Source organism: Strix aluco, unplaced genomic scaffold (genome assembly GCF_031877795.1).
Source record: "Strix aluco isolate bStrAlu1 unplaced genomic scaffold, bStrAlu1.hap1 H_1, whole genome shotgun sequence".
In the NCBI taxonomy this organism is placed as follows: Eukaryota; Metazoa; Chordata; class Aves; order Strigiformes; family Strigidae; genus Strix; species Strix aluco.
In genome coordinates, this window is record NW_027436666.1 from 120,170 (window position 1) to 139,249 (window position 19,080).

Sequence of the window (19,080 nt, forward strand, 5' to 3'; positions counted from 1 at the left end):
CCTTAACTGGTTTGTGGTGTGTAGGACGGCTACACTGGTTCAGACAAACTGGTATATGGACTGGGTATTTCTTTGGTTGGGGAGAAATCTTTACAAACCTTTGTAAAGTTTGTAAGTGTGGCACTCTTCCTTTTGTCCAACAATGTAGTAAGAAAGTACCTTTGGTGGTGGTACAGAGCACAGAGTGTGGGTGGAGTTTCACTCTCATTTTGGCAGGTGCTTTTAGATCATTTGTTTTGAGGAAATCCTCTCTTTGCCTGTCACATTCAGATTGCTAAACATTTTAAAGAATGTCTGCAGTCAGTAGAGCATAAAATATTGATATTTCTACAGGGAGGAAATTAGAAAGGGATTACACAGTACTGTAAAACTAGGCAAAATTAATAATTACTTGTTGGTTAATTGTTTTAGAGGTAACTGTTTTTACAGTTTCTCATGCATTTGCTCTGATTTAATACAGCAGTACTTCGTATATTACATAAACCAGTATATTCTTATTTTTTCCTTGAGTTGCATGTATTCTTAAAAATCTGTACATCTTATTTCTGTGTGCATTCTATGTTTCCTCAGTCACTAGAGTGTGCAGCTGCAGGATAAATGAGGAATACTAGCAGTAGCAGTTGGGAGTATAATGCTTCTAAAATTAATGATAGGTAACATTATGCTAAACAGATAAGTCTGCTAGGATTGAGTGGTCAAATACAAGACTTTCAGAAAAGGAGAATTAATGTACTGTAACCTCAGTGAGGTAGAATTTTAATCAGTATGAAGTCTAAAAAGTGACAGTTTGCATTTGAAAAATCACAGTGATTTCAAATTGTGAAACACAGGTACCCTTGATGGAGAAAACCTGAGAGACTTAATTTTCAATTATTCAGTTCAATTCTGTTGACCGTGGATAAGTCTCACTGTGGCATTACAAGATGGTCCTAAATCAGATGTCATTTCTGAAAATGTAGGCTAATTACTTAAAAAATACTTCTCCTCAGAGATTTTTAAGGAACTCTTGATACCATTAATTTATCTTCTGTTGTACTCAGAGATATCTTTGATCTCACACAAAGAAACCCTACCCAGAAAGGATAAGATACAGTAGTTTTTACGTACAGTTTATTTGCATATATAGCCTTCTTACTGAGCTGCCTTTTCTGTAGTATTTTTACATGTATATGGTTCATTTTATTTCATAAATAAAAATAAACTTATGTCTTCAGCTCAGAAATTGATTAATGTGGGCTTTTTCTGACAGTAAGACAGTTGCAATTACTGCTAGGAGCTTCAGTTGTGAAGCAGGATCTTGCTTTGACAGATACTCTCCTAGTGACGGTCCCTGCTCTAAGGAGACCAAAATGCAAGTATGTTTTCTGTTGCTGATTGTCACTTTTTCAGATTCTGAAGTTGTTGGGGTTTTTTACCAGTATGTGTGATAGTTGCACTATGACCTGACATACTTTTAGAACATGTACCTTTCTGGTACTGGTGGTTCTTGTTGTTGTTTACCCTCAACTGCATTAGAGATAGCTACTGCTGGTTTTTGATTTACTGATTGTTTGTTTGTTTAAAATGGAATCACATATAAGGAATAACATATTTTGTGAAAAATATTCAATATATTTACTGTTTGGAATTTTATTGAGGTGGATAAAAAGTATATTAAATTTATCTACAGAATGTTTTGGTGATACATAGATGTAGGTGTGTATTTTCTTTGAAGACTCAAAATGTGTACAATGTTTCTTTTTTCAAGAGTATTTGTATCAGAGAGTATATACTACCACTTGCACGTTGAAATGAAAAATGCATGTAGGGAGAGTCTGTTATGAAAAACATGGCTGAGCTTACTGTAACTTCTAAAATTCTATGAATAATTCAGTAAAATATTACATGTCACCAGCTGCTTATCAATAAGAAAAAGTGGCATGGAATAGAATGGTCCCCTTTTCTAATCGCCAGCTATGTGCATGTATAATATATTTTGGATGGCCTCTTCTGTTTATTTTATGATTGTTTTTCTTTTGCAAAATTGCTTGAAGTTTTCAGTGGAAAAATACACAAAAAAGTAAATCTCAGTTGTGTCTTTCTATTGAAACAGAAACCTATACTGGGGAAAAATTTGAACTATGGCACAGTAATTGCATGTCTGTTTTGTTAGGTAAGTTCATAATGGAAACATATGATTTAGGTTTCAAATAAGTTGCAAACTGCCTGGAAATTTTTACTGTTCATTGAGTGATTAAGAAATAAATAATAAAATGGTGTTGGTATTTGTATAAGCAGATTTTGCTGTTTGGCTTTGTACTACAATAAAAATGCAATTATGACCCAATAATGTATGCAACCCTTCTTGTGAAAGCCCAAATAATGCATTATCAATTTTATTTTTTGTTACAACACTTTGAATCTTAAAGCCTACCTTCTGACTTCTGTGAGTGCAGGGCACAAGTTTGATCTCCTTTGAATCTCTCATTTACAGTAGGAATGTATTTTCTTTTCTTAGGAAACTACAGAGAAGCCCCATGCAAGTGGTGCCTATTGTTTTCATGATCGGAGCCTTCTTTCAGTAAGTGCACTGATTTTTGTTCTTGTTGATTTTATCTTCCTTGGAATGTGACTGAAATCTCTGTTGTGCTGTCATGATGAATTCGGACTTCATAACTTGCCATGCTAATGCTGGATCGCAAGACTAATAGACTACAGGTACAAGATCTGATACCTCTTAGTCTTCAGTAAACAACAACTTGCTAGTGATATGCTTAGAAAATAATCTTCCCTGTTTCTGACTGTACGTTTAAGTGCTTTTCTCTTGTATTTACCTTTTACGTGTTAGGGCTACGTCTCTATCGTATCTATTTTAGCTTTGGCTGATTCAATCAGAAAAAAATTATTTTGTGTATAGATTAGTCACAGACACTTTTTTCCCTGTAGAACAACTATGGATAATTCGTCATGCTTTCGTTTTAAAATGCACTTCTAATGTCAGAATGGGGAATATCATGAATTCAGCTCCAAAATTTATAGGACATGTGAAAAAGTATTTGTGCTGATTCATTTTTTTCTTTTTTCCTTCCTGAGAAGAGGCTTTCACATCCAAACTATTTGTTGCTATTTCATACCTGGAATTTATTTTTTCTTGTAACTTTTTTTTTTTTTAACACATACTTAGAAACAATATTGATTAAGCACTTTTAATCAGGATATAAATTTCTATACTTATAATAATAAATACAGAAGTACCAGAAAAAAAAAACCTAAGCGTATGATTCTTGATAGCTGTGTATTTGACACTTCTAAAAAAATTATTAATAATCTTCTGTTTAAAATAAACTGCAATGCTCTAACATTTTGTATTGTGTAATAAGCATGGCTTGTTCTGTATGGGGCTGACTGAATGTATTTGTTTTATATACGTTTATAATTAGACTTTTCTTTGTTCTGTGTGTAGAAAGTAAAGAAGTTGCACACGTGTACTGACAAATAACAGTTTCAGGTCTTTGTTCAAATGTATTAATATTAGCATTTGAGTTCTGCCCCAACACACAAAGTTTGGTGTCACTGCAAAAATTAGACATACAGTCCTTGTTAGACATAAGAAGAGTTTTAAATTTTTCTCCTACACTGAACACAATCTTCCTCTTAATGTCTTTGAAAAAAGATTTCATTATTTCAGAAAGACTGCCTGGCTTACAGGATAAAAAAAAAAAAAAAGCCTGTTCATCTTGAGGACAGATTTAAATGAGTTCTGTAGTGCTCGGTGCGCTTGTTGCTTTTAGCTTTTCCTCTGTCACTGTCGTGGTTTAACCCCAGCCAGTACCGAAGCCCCACACCACGTCTCGCTCACTTGCCCCTTCATGGGGGAGAGAATCGGAAGAGTAAAAGTGAGAAAACTCATGGCTTGAGAAAAGGCAGTTTAACAGGTAAAGCAAAAGCTGTGCTCACCAGCAAAGAGAAAGAAGGAATTCATTCCCCACGTCCCATGCTCAGCCATCCCCAGGACAGCCGGGCTCCGTCACGCGTAACGGTGACTTGGGAAGACAAACGCCATCGCTCTGAATGTCCCCCCCTTCCTTCTCCCCCAGCTTTATCTGCTGAGCATGACGCCCCATGGGCTGGGATGTCCCTTGGGTCAGTCGGGGTCGGCTGTCCCGGCTGTGTCCCCTCCCAGCCCCTTGTGCACCCCCAGCCACTCGCTGGTGGGGTGGGGTGAGGAGCAGAAAAGGCCTTGGCCCTGCGTGAGCCCTGCTCAGCAGTAACGAAAGCATCCCTGGGTTATCAACACTGTTCTCAGCCCGGATCCAAAACATAGTAGCTACTGTGAAGAAAATTAACTCTATCGAGCCAAAACCAGCACAGTCATAAACAGTATTTTCTATCACAAAAGAACCTTACATCTCTTAGCAGAATGTGATACAATTGACAGCTTTTGTTAGAAAAATTCTGGTAAAAATTGCAAGAAAGAGGTTGGGTTTTCTAACCCGTGGGAGACAGTTGTCCCTGAGATAATTACTGGCATGTTTTTAGGAAGCTGCAATTAATTTTACTGTGAAAACAGTGCTTTGGTATTTCTAAATATAGTTGAAGGAAAAGATATTCATCTTCCTTCAACAAGCTAAAGCAGAGATTTGGGATATACGACAAGAAAGAAGAAGAAAATGCTCATTTGGAATTTGGGGAAGGTTTACTGCTGCCAAATCTCAATGTGCATAATTGGTTTTATTATTTTCCCTTGTGATCATAACCTAACCAGCACAATGAATATCAATCAACTCTAGGGCTAAGAGGTCATTTTTTTACCAAGCTCAGACTGAAGTCCAGCATGTTGCCTGGTAACAGTCTATGTAGATGAGTTGGCTCTTAAGTACACCATATGGCTGGGCGTTATGCCCTATTCACCCGTGACATGGTGTACACATGTAGTACATTACTGATTATAAAATGGTTTGTCCCACTCCCTTATTTTAGAAGAAGCATTTAAAAATAGCAATACCAATCCAACACAGACGTGTTAAGATTATGGAATCGTGTGTAATGAAACAAATACCTGTCACAAATGTCAAAAACCTCATGTAATAATCACAGCAAATTTTGTGTTCAGTATGCTTCAGTTGAATTTAAGTATAATTTCTAGCTTTTTCTACAGTCTTTTTCTATTTCATTTTGATAGATAAATGTGTTGAGGTAAGTATAGTTTTAACAGTTTGATTACAGAGAAATACTGGATTTTAAAATTCAGTTTTGTAGCCTATGGATTTATTTAGCATTTGACCTTCTATTAATTGTGCAATACTCAAGTACTCAACCAAAGCTGCAGTGCATTGAGCAAACCAGTAAACAAAGCAATAAAAGACAGTTCCAGAAACAACAACTAAAAATAAACACGACAGGCAAAGGAGATAGAGTTGTACCAAATATAAAATGGGAAATCCAGCACAAAGAGTGACTGGCAAGAAGATTGTAGCAGAAATGGACATAAACCCTACATTAGCAGAGTCCTCACGCATTCCCTTGACTGGAGCGTTTTTCCTGTTCCATTGTCACGAACTGGAATTCATTCAGGTGGGAATACTGCAGAGTGCAGTGTTAGGCAAGAGCCCATGCTACGATAGCGTGTCGTTTAAAAACGAAAGACAAGAAATAGGATTGATCTTGTGTGTAATGACAGTGATCTACACATGTAAAATGGAAGATTATTGACTGGTTCCCAGTTCAAGAAGGCTGGACAGTTAGCAGTGGTTATGTGGCATTTCTCTGTGTCTAGCTTATTTGGAAAGATGAATTATTGCGCTCAGCCCTCCCCTACACAACTCCTTTACCTAAAGCTATAGTTCTTTGGCAAAGAGGCCATTTCTCTTTGGCGTTCCACCTACGTTCTCTGAAAACAGTTCAGAAAAAAAGTAGAAGAAAGCTGTTATCTTTTCCAAGTTTTGCAGAAGTTTATACGATTGCTTTTCAAGAGAAGTTGTGTATACTTGCCATTCTATTGGTTTTTCTTAATCTTCAGATTGCATATAGCTGTTACACAGCTTTGATAAACATAGTGTAGTCGGGTGATCTCGTTGTTTTAATACTAACATGTTTCCTTGGCTAGAAAAGTTGAAGGTAATAGAGGAAGGATGAGACAGTGGTGCTGCTCCATGTTAATTTGATAGTCCCATTCTTTGGAAGATCTGCCATGATTATCCCCATTTTAAACCCCAGTGGATGTAAATGCATGTTGGTCTCAAAACAGGATTGTCTTCACTTCTGCCCGTGTCACAGTCTGTCAGTGACACAAAACTAGTTGCTGTGCTGTAAAGGCCTATAAAACCATTGAAAGAAAAGCATTTAACACTGTTTTCTCTAATTTTAGAGCTGTGTTTTCCTTTGAGATGAAATAAGTAGCAGAAAAATAGCTATTATTACGTTGAAAATATTTTATTATTGGGGATTATGGGTCCTTTTTCCCACCCTTATTAAACACATCTTTTAAAATTGTTAATACAATAAATCTATTTTCCAGAACAACATAGCATGCCACAGAGGAATCTGAGAAGTATAGTATGATCTAAGGATTTCTACCTGAGAGGCATGAACAAAATAATTGTGAAAGAGAGCTATTATAAAATATCATAATTCTCTTAGAAATAAATCAGTATTATAACCTTTTTCTAATAAATGTATAAGGAAAAAAGATTTTTATGATTGTATCCTTATTTATTCATCTCTCTGTATTCTGATGTAGTCTGAAAGCTGGTATTAGTCTAGAGAGTTGAATATTTTTAAAATTGCAGCACTTTGAATTACCGATACCTCTGAATTACAATAAAAAGGGTTGAAGAATGGTAGTTAGATAACTTAAATGAAGCAGTAAGTTCTGCTCCATTACTTGATCTGAGCGAGGATGGGGAACTGTTTAGCTGTTAGTATCTGCTCCACTGTCATATTATTCATTGTTGTTTTGCAATATCTTCAAATATCTTCAGCAGTTACTGTAGGTATTCATTAAGGACCGGAAGCAGCGAGGCATTTACACGCTCCTAATGATAAGCAGGAGAATATTCTCATGGATGTTTTTTCTTCAGAAAAAGCTTAACGAAGGTATCTAAGCCTGACCTGTGTTGAATTTTTTTTTTTTTTTTTCCTAGTGCTGGTGCAAGGTAATTCAGTTTTAAGTGGTTGATTTGTAATATTATTTTTCCATTAGTTAAATACATGTTTAGATAAATATGATCTTTAACTCTTTCCTGCATAGATAACTAAATATACTACCTTTGTTTAGTTTTGTGGGTTTGGGTTTTTTTTAGTCTGCATGTTCCAAGGTTTACCTTATTTCATTTCCCACAGGGGAAGAAAATGTTGTTTTCTGTTGTTGGATGTCATTAATTTGAAGTTTATATCAATAAAATCTCTAATGATCTTAGACAAAAAGAGCCGTTATGTGGTAGCAGGTTTACATGAATCGTTGTTAAACCACTGCTATAATTTGTGATTACCTGAATTATGAAAGAGCAGGGGATTATATCTGTGCAAGCTACAAACCAGACTATCAGTGGTCTACTTTTGATATTGCAGGTGGCTATGCTGCTCATTTCACTTAAATCATGATCTTCCTGCATAAATAAAGGAAGACACTGTCCTTTGTTATGTTGATCACTGCTGCAGATAATTATATATGTATTTATTTGAGCATCTAAAGAATTCAGAAGTTACTCTCTCAAAGCGGATTCAAGAGCATAACGTTTACTGAAATTGAATAGGTCATTTTGGAAAGAAGAGGCAGACTCCTAACACTAGTGGGTTTTTTAAAATATTACTCTAGATTATTTTGAACTATAACTCCGTAAGTAAAGTTAGTTTTGTAATTCTGCCTTGGTGTTATATACATGTACATGTAAAGAAATATCTAACAATTTCTTCTTTTCTCCTTCCTCTCTTTTAAGAATGCAGTCAGTATTTCTTTCTGATGGATTCCTCTGTGATCTTTCTAAATCCTCTGTCTTTGTAAGTGGTGTTTTGAGTCTACCAAGTAAAAGCTATAGGGGTTGAATACAGATAAACCTTAGGATCTGAATTTACTGTACATAGCAGCCATTTTTCAGACACTGCTGAGATACTAACTTCATAAACATTATATTGCAGACATATTCAGGCATTATGAAAATTTTCACATGCGTGTAAACACTTAGCTTAGAATACTTCCATTGGCAATTGTATGCACTCTGGATGTTCTCCAGATTACAGCATTAAGATGTTTTTGATCAAGTTCATTTCCATAGCGTTGTGGCATTTAAGAAATACCAAGTCCCCAAATTCCTGTGAGATTAGTACGTGCTATTATCTCTTTATTACAGAAGGAGAAGCCAGAAAATTGAACAGCCTGACTGATGTGCCAGGAGAAGGAGCATAGCAGAGCTAGGATTTTAATTCGTATTTCTCAAATCCCAAATCATTGCCTCCGTTACTGGGCCATCTTTCCTCCTGCTCTCCCTCTAATCCAATACCTTTTATTGTTAATGATTTTTACATTTAACAAGTGAAAAAGAGCTTTCAATTTCATGCTCTCTCCTGTCTCATAAAAAATTGAAAATTTTCCTCAAGAAAATCATGCAATTATTAATAAAGTTCTATCAACATAGCTCAAAGCTAATTGAAATTTAACAGTCCTCACGATGATCTGGGTCATGTCAAGGGTGTTAGCATTCTTTAATAAAGATATACACTTGATCCTTTTTTCTTTTTCTTTGAAGAGCTTGCAGACTTCTGTAACTTTTTCTGATAATGCTAATTATGCAAAGTGAAGGTACAGTCGTTGCAAGCACTTGAGTAGTTCAGTATAGCAAATGTTGTTAACTGTAGCAATGATATTCTGAGCTTTGGGGTGTGTTAGAAGCCCAGGATTCCTGGAGGATTCATTTCTGTGTTGCTGTGTTACTGCTACAATATGTTGATGTGCTGCTCCATCTCCAGCGCAGTTAGTTGCTGCCTGAGCATACCATGTTCGGGTAGGGCTGCTTTAGGGAGTCGCAAAGCCATGAGCCTGCAGCAGTGCATGCACATGGAATTTTGACAAGCATTTATTGCAAGTCAGGCCTGTATTCACTGGGGAGTCATTCTGTCCCTGCACATGATGCATTCATAGTCGATGTGATGCCACAATATTTGCCTTTTTGTGCGTTGTGTGTTGGATCTGAGATCCTGCTGAGCTGTGTCTGGATGCAGCACTGAGCACAGGTGTGATAGCATATTATTGTTTCAGGAGTGTCTTTACTGCTGCTGTTCATGGAAGTGAACAGTTTTGTATTGTAATAATTGGAATAGATGTGGGGAAACTGTAATTCCCTTTTTTTTTTTTTCTGTTACATTTGAGGTTAGTTACTGAGTTGACAAGTCTGTGTTCTAATGTGTTATTCCTGTGTAGCTTACGCACAACCAATAAACAACATGCTATGTGAGAATTTTTACGGATCCTGCAAGGTATTTTAGAAATCATATAACTGATGGCTCTTTAAAATTTGAGCATGGAATGATGGTTTGAAAATAAATCTTCAGTGAGGAAGGAGAATGCTGGGAAATAAGAACAAATCTGTTGACATAAAATGAAATGTTTATCCTTATTCTGCATAGTTTAAGAGATCTAAAAACATGAAACAGCATGTGAGTTTGACAGAATACATTTGTATTTGGCCTTCAGGACTGTTAACTACCTTCAGAAGTTGAACTGTACCTCTCAGAACTGCTTCTGACTGGACCTTTGTAGAAGCTCGCTAGTAACTAGGGGAGCGTTCTAGCATTGAGCACTGGGCTTGAGCAGTCTGGGATTTCTCACCAAGTGAGTAAGCCCATATCTTGTACAGTCTTGAAATATATTTACATCTGTTAACTCATTAATGAGAGAGATTTGTCTGTGACCTACCGAAATCATTGCACACTAATCATACAGGGCAAATTTGGGCAGCTTGGTCAAAGAACAGAGTTCTTGTCTGTGCATGCAGAGGGAGGAAAGCTGCCTGTGCTGCAGACGGTATGCTGGCATGTTTTAACTTCACTCTAAAGAAATAGTGGGCCAAGTGCTTTTTAGGTAGAGCAGGTCTCAGAGACCAGCACACAAGTCATATTCAGCTACCTTGTACGGTATTTCAGTCAGGGCTGTATCTTCTTTATACTGACAAAGTCAAGAAACCTGTTTACCTGTATGTGGTGGGTTGACCCTGGCTGGCAGGTCAGCCCCCACCCACCAGCTTTGCTCACTGCCCCCAGTGCGATGGGGGAGAGAATCAAAAGGGTAAAAGCGAGGAAAAAAAACCTTAGCAGTTGAGATGACACAGTTTAATAAGTGAAGCAAAACTGTGTGCACAAGCAAAGCAAAGAATTCATTCACAATTTCCCATTGGCAGGCAGGTGTTTTGCCATTTGCAGGAAGGCAGGGCTTCATCACCCGTAACTTGGGAGGGCAAATCCCATAAACGTGAATGTCCCCCCCTTCTTCCTCCATTCTATGAGCTTTTATTGCTGAGAATATCAAATGGTCTGGATTATCACTTTGGTCACTTCAAGCCAGCTATCCTGGCTGTGAACCCTCCGAACTTCTTGTGTACACCCAGCCCACTGGTTGGGGAGGAAGAATGAGGAAAAAGGGAAAAAAAACCCCACCTTGACATGGTGCAAACACTGATCAGCAATAGCCTGACAATAGCACTAACACTGGTGTGTTGTCAACACTGTTTTAGTCAGAAATCCAAAACACAGCACCATAGGGGCTTCTATGAAGAAAATTAACTCTATCCTAGCCAGACCCAGTACACTATAAAACTGTTGCTTTTCTTCTTCTTCACTGTGAAGTTTCTGCTTCCTTCATCTGCACCCCAGAGGAATGAAGTTTTATCAGCGCATCTGGAAAAGAGCTGAAGTAGTGCAATAGAAACACTGGAGGGGTGGTGGTTTTGTTTGAGGATTTGGGTGGGTGTGTTTTTTGTGGTTTTTTTTTTTCCTCTTGAGGAATATTTTGCACAGCTAAATGACCCAGTTAAAAAAAAAAATATATATTTTGAGTCTACACTGAGAAAAGATTGATCTAAAATGGTTCACAAATTATGTTTTTATCAAGACCAACTTTTCATGTGCTATTGATTTTTAGATCTGCAGAGTCTACAAGTAATAAAAGTTGCAGAGCCAAAATAATTTCAGATGGTTTTCTGTCTTTTGTATAAGCCACGTTAGGATATTGAAGTACAAATCAATTGCTTTGCCACTCAGATTCCTTGAAACCCAAAAGAAAATTTCAGCGTGAGTTATGGTTTCCAAATGTTGGTATTTTCTGGTTCCCAGTCTTATCCTACAGGCAATAGGGCTTGTTTTGGCTGACAAGCTTTTCTGCAACTTGGTCACTAGTAGTACGACAGATAGCTATAAAGAAAAGCACGTCTACAGGAGGCAGAGTCATCGTAGATGACTCCTAATAGCAAAAATGTGTTACATAATTATATAAAAATCGCTTGCAAATAACAACATCTAGCAACAGCTACTCAGGATTAAATCTGAAGGTACAAGGGCAGTGACGAAGTGATGACGCTCCCATCTATTTGTGGCTGGTCTGTATTCTCCTATGTGAACTGATGCAAACTTTTAGAGATGATCAGTTTTACTGCTTAAAACAGTGGGAATATTCAGATGGTAGGAGCTGAATGTATCGGGGCAGAATTGGTTTCATAGCTGTGGCTTTGTCATTCAAGGCAGAAAGTCTGAATACATGAATTGTGGGGCTTCAAATGATATTAATCTAGAAATACTTTATGCTAGCTCTTAGCTACTGATGAACACACTAATAAAACAAACTAAAACAGATACTACACAAGTAATTTTATGGCAGATCAATGCCATTTCTTATTACTGATTCAGGAATGTTAATTTAAGGAATGTGGTTAGGAGGATATAGATTTACAACCTACAGGTATGCTTAAAACAATATACTCAATGTTTATTTAATAGGCTGTGAGAAAAAAATTGTTCTTTTATACTTGATGTTTAACTACCGTAGAAAACTTGCATTTGCATAACTTGATGAATATCACTTACAGCTAGGGTTTTACTTGTGCTTTATTGTGTACCAAAGGGATAGAGCAGTAAAATTCTCGAGAGAGTACTTGTAAAGCAGCTCTAAAGTTAGCTTGTTGAAATGCTAAAAATATTTTGTACCATCTGATGTGCAGTTAAATGAAATGCAATGATTCTTTGTAGGTTTAGGGATGTTTGTATCATGTGGTTGTCCCTAAAAGCCACTTCAGTGTAATATGATACAACTCTTTCATGATTCATATTCTTAAAGAAAATGGCCCATATTTAAATTGGCTGTGGTTGTGTCCACAGTGTGTTCCCCCAATGTCAATAAATTATTTCCTTGGGACCATTGGCCCCAAAGGAAGGCTCTTGTAAACAGCCCCCTAACTAATGCTCCTCTGTGACATCCAAGAACTGCCTCCATAGTTTCTTGGGAGACCTTTATTATCGCTCAAAGTGGTCTGAAAAAGTGGGGAAGTTATCACACATGCTGTTTTGTCTCCACCCAGTGTAGAGATTTCAGTAACAGTCTGCTCCAGGCTCACTCCCCTTCCTCTTCTTTCTGTTCCATCCCACTTCTCCTCATAGCATGTTTCTTCTGCTTCCCTCACGTCTTGGAATGAAGTCCCACATGGCTTTATGCTTCATTCCAGGTGGAGGTATTGTCTCTTCCTTATGTACTTTCTGGGCCTGATGTTGAAAGAAGAGAGGGGAGAAAACCAGCATAACCTTCCCATTGCTTGTAGTGTAGGATGGAAAGAATAAAAATCCTAAAAAGTATGGAAGGGCCACCTGAAAATAAGCTTAATTCCATGGACTAACAATCTCTGCAGTAAAGTCAGGAAGGTTCTTATACAAAGATCCATTCTTTATGGGGGGGATAAATCGCTTGAAGTGAAGTGTCAGCGGAAGACCTGTTAAAAGGTTGAACTTGAAGGCAAAAAACATTTGCTGGTGACACAATTATTCAGGATAAATCACATAGAATTGCAGAAAGATTTCACAGTTGGGCTCATTGTAAAGATAAGGGGGTCAGTGGGAAAATACAGCCAGAACCAAAAGAAAGCAGTTACCTTGCACAGACTTCAGTAGCAGAGCCTAGAGATGAGGGTCTTCTTCCCATCACAGAGAGGAGAAGGGATGGAGAAATTTTAAGTGCACATCAAGTGAACCAGGAGGCTAAAGTGTAATGAAGGCAGATCCATCAGTATTTCACTGGTATGAATGAATTCTGAATTTCTACACTGAAGGGGGTTTATAGGTAAAAGTCCATGGGAATCTATACTATTCAGTGTGTAAAAGGGACAAAATAATGACAAGATAAGATTATTCAGAACAGACAAAATTAAGACTGACTGGGAAAGTGTAGAAAGCCAAAGGATTAAGTGACAGAATAAAATTTGCTTTCAGAATTTCATAATAGATGAAAATCTGTTCTTGAGGAGGGAGTACATGACTATTATTGCTCAGATGCTTTTCTGGGAAACATCAGATGGAGTTCTCAGAAGCATTAGTTGAATGCTTGACAGCTGTCAAAAAAAAAAGCAATTTTCAGGAAAGGCATTCGGTATGGAAAATATAGGACAGTCTCTGCTGGAGTTTGCATTGGTCTTACATGTGCTCACTCTAAGCAGTTCTGGTTACCCTATGTCTCAGAAAAGTGTGGTCCAGAGTAAGGTGAAAGAAATGATCAGAGGTATGGAATAGCTTCTGTACAGGGAAGACATTAAATAAATGCGAGAGCTGTTTAGCTTGAGAAATAGTTGACAGGTGAGTGACATAGGAGAAAAGTGATAGATCGACATTATTATTGATATTGATTTGACTATTGATATTATAATGATACGACTCATAAGGCAAGGATTATGGGCTCAATAAAATGACCAAGCAATGACTCATGTAAAGAATGTTTTTTTCATGCTATATAATGCTATTCTACAAAGTTTTGCCACTTGATATTTTAAATGCAAAAAATATAAGCAAGTTAATAGTTGTATAAAGTAATGTGCAGTATTTGCTTACACAACAAAATGCAGGATATTCCTCTTTGCAAGTTACTGTGTGAAAGACTGATGCTTATATTCTGTCATAACCATCTAATACTGATCGGTGTTGGATGGATTGTATTGTTTTAAATGATGCAATCCAGTGAAACAGCCCTTTCTGTTCATATAGATGTTTTACCAGATGTGAATCTTAATGATTATTTATTAGGACGTCTGGAAAAGGGAGATTTCTTAATCAATAATTTCTGCTATTTTCAATATGCTGTTTGCTTGTTAGTCCTGACTTCCACCTAAAATTGTTCTGAAACATTGGGCTGCCCTGGGGGTCATGCTGAAATTTCTCTAACATACATCCTGTAGAACTGTTTAGCAACTATTTGATAGAAGACAGTTGTCTAGAAGGCTGATTCAAGCAGAATCAGAAAGCATTAGCTCGTTATTTAGAGAGTCTAGGTCAATAACAATAGAAACTTGCAAAACTGTAGTGCAGGCTTTGAGGTTTTCTTGTAGCACTGCAGAGATATCTCAACCTGTAACGTAACATGGGGATTTCTTTTTCTGTCTTATATGAATATGTGCTGTATTTTCCACGTTTTATTGGAAAATATAGGTTGTGCTATTCAAAGATTTTTAGATTAAGTGTGAAATTTGCACCTCTCTTTACCTAAACAGCTTTTAAAAAGAACAGCTTTCATCTGCTGACACCCATTGGCACAGGATCTTACCTGCCCTGTTTGTAAAATGAAGGTATGGTCAGATTTATAAAGATTCAGAAATCTCCTAACTGGAATGAATAGGGGTTTTTTTACCTTCAGATTGCTGAATCATTGGGAGGATTTTGTCTTAATTATTCATAAATTCCAGTCTGTTTATATGTACACTGACGTGGATTATTTCAGTGAAATCAGAGTTTATTTACATTAATGAAGCCATGTGTGAATACACACATTAACAGGCTTGGTGCTCTCTGGGGACTGGTGGCTTGACAAGGCTTCACTAAAATCTTACTTTGTGCCTCTCTGGAAGTGATTTCTTAAAATCATTTTAATTCTCCTTAAACACGTGTGATGAGCTACATGAGGATGTTTGTACTGTTTCTCTTGAGAAATTCTAAGCATTTTCTCTGATAGCATTAATGGATGCTTAGAATGTTTTTCACGTTTCTACCCTTCTCCGAAAGAGCCAGGATCCTCTTTCATGGCTGCCTGCTTAAAAGGAGTTAATCATGGAAAGTCTCAGCCTAAAACTTGTGCATTTCTGAAACTTGCAAATGCATGCCAGCCGCCTAGAAAAACAAACAACTTAAAATGTTATTAGCAATTGTGTGATAGAAATCGAAAAGGTGGTTATGGCATCTTTTTGTAAGATTTCTGAAGTATGTAATACTAGGTAGTAGCTACCTTCTTATATTGAAGAAGATTGGTTTCAGTTTCAGAAAGATTTAAAATGCAAACCAGTAATGAAATAGTCCTTTACATCTTGGGAGTGATGTATTTCATCTGACGTCTAATGTATGGCATTAGAAGTGTATTTATGAATTTAGTGTGTAGCACTTTGTTTTGTATGCAAAAATTGTAGTGTATCTATAAATATGTAATAGGAAATTTAAAGATAGGAATCAACATTTATGATATTCACTGGCTTTTAAAATGTATTTGTTGAATTATGATGAAATAATCTAATTATTTTGAAGTAGCAGTAGCTTTTGTTGAAAGCCATTTTCTGTTGAATTGGAGCTGTTCATGTTATTTTAGATTCCAAAATGTTTTATTAAGGTTATATGAGTGTCTTGCAAAAATATGGTGTGTTTTAAATTCAAAGCACTGCTACAATCTTTAAATTTGGGTCACCTTTTATATGAAGCATTTTTGAAAGAATTTATTTTGTTTTTTCATATATTTTGTCTTTTTTCAGTTTTTGCTGTAAGCTTAAAATTCACTTCGACATATTTTTAATTTTGTTCTCAATGTTTGTTCTTATGAACTGCAATTGCTCACCATTTAATCAGCCTGATATTACCACCTAAAAAACAAAGACATCCTTCTGAGTTTTTATGCATTTAAGAAACATCTCTCAGTTCTGTATATATTTTCCAAATACATGCCACAAAGGGTTTGGGAATGCTAGCCCAGGTTTGGTTTGGTTTTCCAGCAAACTTTTAGGAAACCAAATTGCTGGACTGAGCTGGTATTTGACTATGTCCTTAAGTGATGTGTTACTATTCATATTATATCTTCAGCACTGAGGTGTTCTCTATCATTTTATTTTATTCAAAAGGTCTATCTGTAAGAGATGAGAAAACAAATGAAATTTAGTAGGAACATCTGTGAGTTTATGGCCACTATACATATACTTTTGATCTAATGTGGGAAAAAAATGCCAACCAAAACATTAAAAGCAGCTTAGTAGTATCACAAATAGCAAAATAAGAGTAAATCTCAAAAAAGAGAATATATAATCTTATAGACGTTTCCTCAGCGTGCATGTGTGTGACGGGCATATCTACAGTGAGTTATTTGTTGTCTCTGGTGGCCCAGAGTCCCTCTTGATAGGGAGAACAAGCTGTATGGACTTCTGCTATGAGCAAATTTCTATTTCTGTTGTGGATCTGGAGCCTGTTTCTAGCAGAGGACTCGCTCCACCCGGAGCTGCTGGCTGTGGTGCAGGAGGCACTCCTGGGGGTGTTCTGTTAGCCCAGGTGCAGCGGGCAAGCTCTGAGTGCAGAAGGCACTTCATACACTCAGCTCGGGAGATGTAAAATGCTGCTGAATTGCAGCTCTGTGTTCTGAACAAAGCAGCGCAGATGGGAAAAAGAGAAGGGTAACCTGTATGAATGAGTTTGTATAGGTTCCTTCTTCAGGCAGATGAATTTTAAGGAGTCTAAACATTTCAAAATCTATTTTCCTGTCCTTGTAACAGTTTATTTAGCAGAGTGATACAATCAAAATGCGATTTTAGCAAAATATCTGTATACCTGAGCTTTTAGTGATTAAGGGAGTATTCATAAAGCTTAAACTTAGATTAGTCTTACTCTCAGTTTAGTAGAAATAGAGGGCTTCCTATGTCACGGTTCAGAGAAAGAATATAATTTTCCTTTATAAGGACCCCTCCACTTCTGCTGATGATAGAGGGAGCCAAGTGGGATTAATTTGTCTTTAGATTAAGGTAAGCCATTTTAAATAGCCCTTTAAATAGGAAAGAAGTTAGCATCTTGCCTCAATTGGTGATATCTGCTTTCTGGATAAACTGCTTTATATTGTTAAGGAGAACAGTACATTAAAGTAGTTGTGGCATGGGCTGCTGCCTTAACTGAACCTGGTACGAGACTGAGAATAGTCCTCATCCAGGCACTTTAGTGCCGGCTGCTGTCTCCATGTCAATCACTACTTGTAGTAGGGGAAATTCACAGAGGATCAGTAGTTATTGCAGCTGTGTCTTCCACCTGTGTTCACTTAGGCTGCTTTTTCTGGAACTGGCTTCCTAGAGAGGTGGTAGTGTCCAAGGCTGTCAGTGTTTTAAGAGACATTTGAACAATGCCCTTAATACCACACTTGAAGTGGTCAGAGAGTTGGATTAATGAGCATTGTAGGTCCCTTCCAACTGAAATATTCCATTCCATTCCATTCCTGTTTTTTCTTAATGCAATTACTAGTCATTTAAGCTTGGTGTTTCCATTTTTCCCAAGAGGGGTTGGATAACCTCACAGAGCATGCTACAACTGGGAGACCATTTAGTGAGCTGCTCTTTACTTTCTTCACCTTACTCTGGCTGTCTGGCATGGTGACTGTCCTCATCTCTTTCAGCAGTAAGTCACTGAAGCCACAAAGGAGGGGCACACACCTGTGCCATTTAGTTGTTGCTTCTCAGCTGTTTGCTTCTGGCTTCCAGTAGGATGATACAGGAACATTACAATTCCTGTAGTAGAAACTCCAGTTCTTGTGCATTTACAGTGCTTCAAGGCACGGTGTGTAACCACAGGACTACAGCTTCTTCTGTCATGCTGCTTTCCTTGTACTCATCTTGGGGTTCCAGTGAGCTCTTGGGACCATGCCAGATAGAAGAACCTTGTTACGTACAAAAATCTTTTTATGGGCAGAAAGGAAACAAACCTTCTCTGTGGAGTCAAGAATTTATTCTTAGTATAATTGAAATCTTAACAGTACTATTAAATAATTATTATTAGGCCAGATCTAGTTATTGCAGAAAAAAAGAAGGAAAACCCAGAAAAAAGTATTATGGAAAATGCATTAATTATTATTAAAATTATTACACAAAAACCTCAATAATTATACAGTTAAAAATGTCATATATACACTTCTAATATCTACGCCTTTTTCCAGTGTTATGCTCACTCTTCCACGTTGCCTCTGGATCCTAACGTCAAAGGTAATAGTGTTGCTCAAAGAAAAAGGGAACGGTTTGCAGCAGGTCACGTGTCCCAAATTCTTACTGGAAGGAGCATGATGTTGAAGGTGTTTCCTCTTTCTCCGCTCCTTTCCTTTCAATTCACCTGGGGCTATTTTGATGTTTTCTGACATGCTTCAACACCTTGTTCTTTCTTCATTGATCTGCAGTACCACATTACATCTAATTTTCTGTAACACAATGCCTTCTCCATGTCTTAGATACTGGTTTTTTGTTCTCTTTCTCACCCCTAAACAGGCCTCTTTCCAGAATTTCTTAATTTCTATATTCCTTTAACAGACTGTGGTGAGCCATTTAAAACCGTCGACTCTCCAGTGCTCCTGTCGCTTTTCACCCTCTGCCCGAACCCCTCTACACTGCATCTTGTGTGCCAACCTGCAAGGCCTTTGCCATCACACCTGGCCTGTGTTCCTCGACGCTACATCATTAGTCAGAAGTATCTCAGGCTACAGAGAATAACTTCTTGCTACTGCTGTCTACATACATATATATATATAAAAAAAGAAAAAGTTGATGACATACAAAGGCAATCAGACATGAAACAAATTGCCATGTGGCCATTAGAACAGTTACAGCTGCTGTTAAACCAAGTAAAAACAAAGCTCCTAGCTTTTGGAGT

At 37.2% G+C, this 19,080-nt stretch overlaps 1 protein-coding gene across 3 annotated transcripts in view; it reads left to right on the plus strand.

Moving 5' to 3' along the window:
• Positions 1–2,509: 2,509 nt before the first annotated feature.
• LOC141919139 (RNA binding protein fox-1 homolog 1) overlaps positions 2,510–19,080 on the plus strand; it is a 766,805-nt gene continuing 750,234 nt past the window's right edge. The window contains exon 1 of one of the 3 annotated variants that reach the window (XM_074814133.1): positions 2,510–2,560. The gene's annotated coding sequence lies outside the window, so the exon portion shown is untranslated. The remainder of the gene's footprint in view (positions 2,561–19,080) is intronic. The other 2 variants (XM_074814139.1, XM_074814151.1) reach the window with 2 other exon arrangements.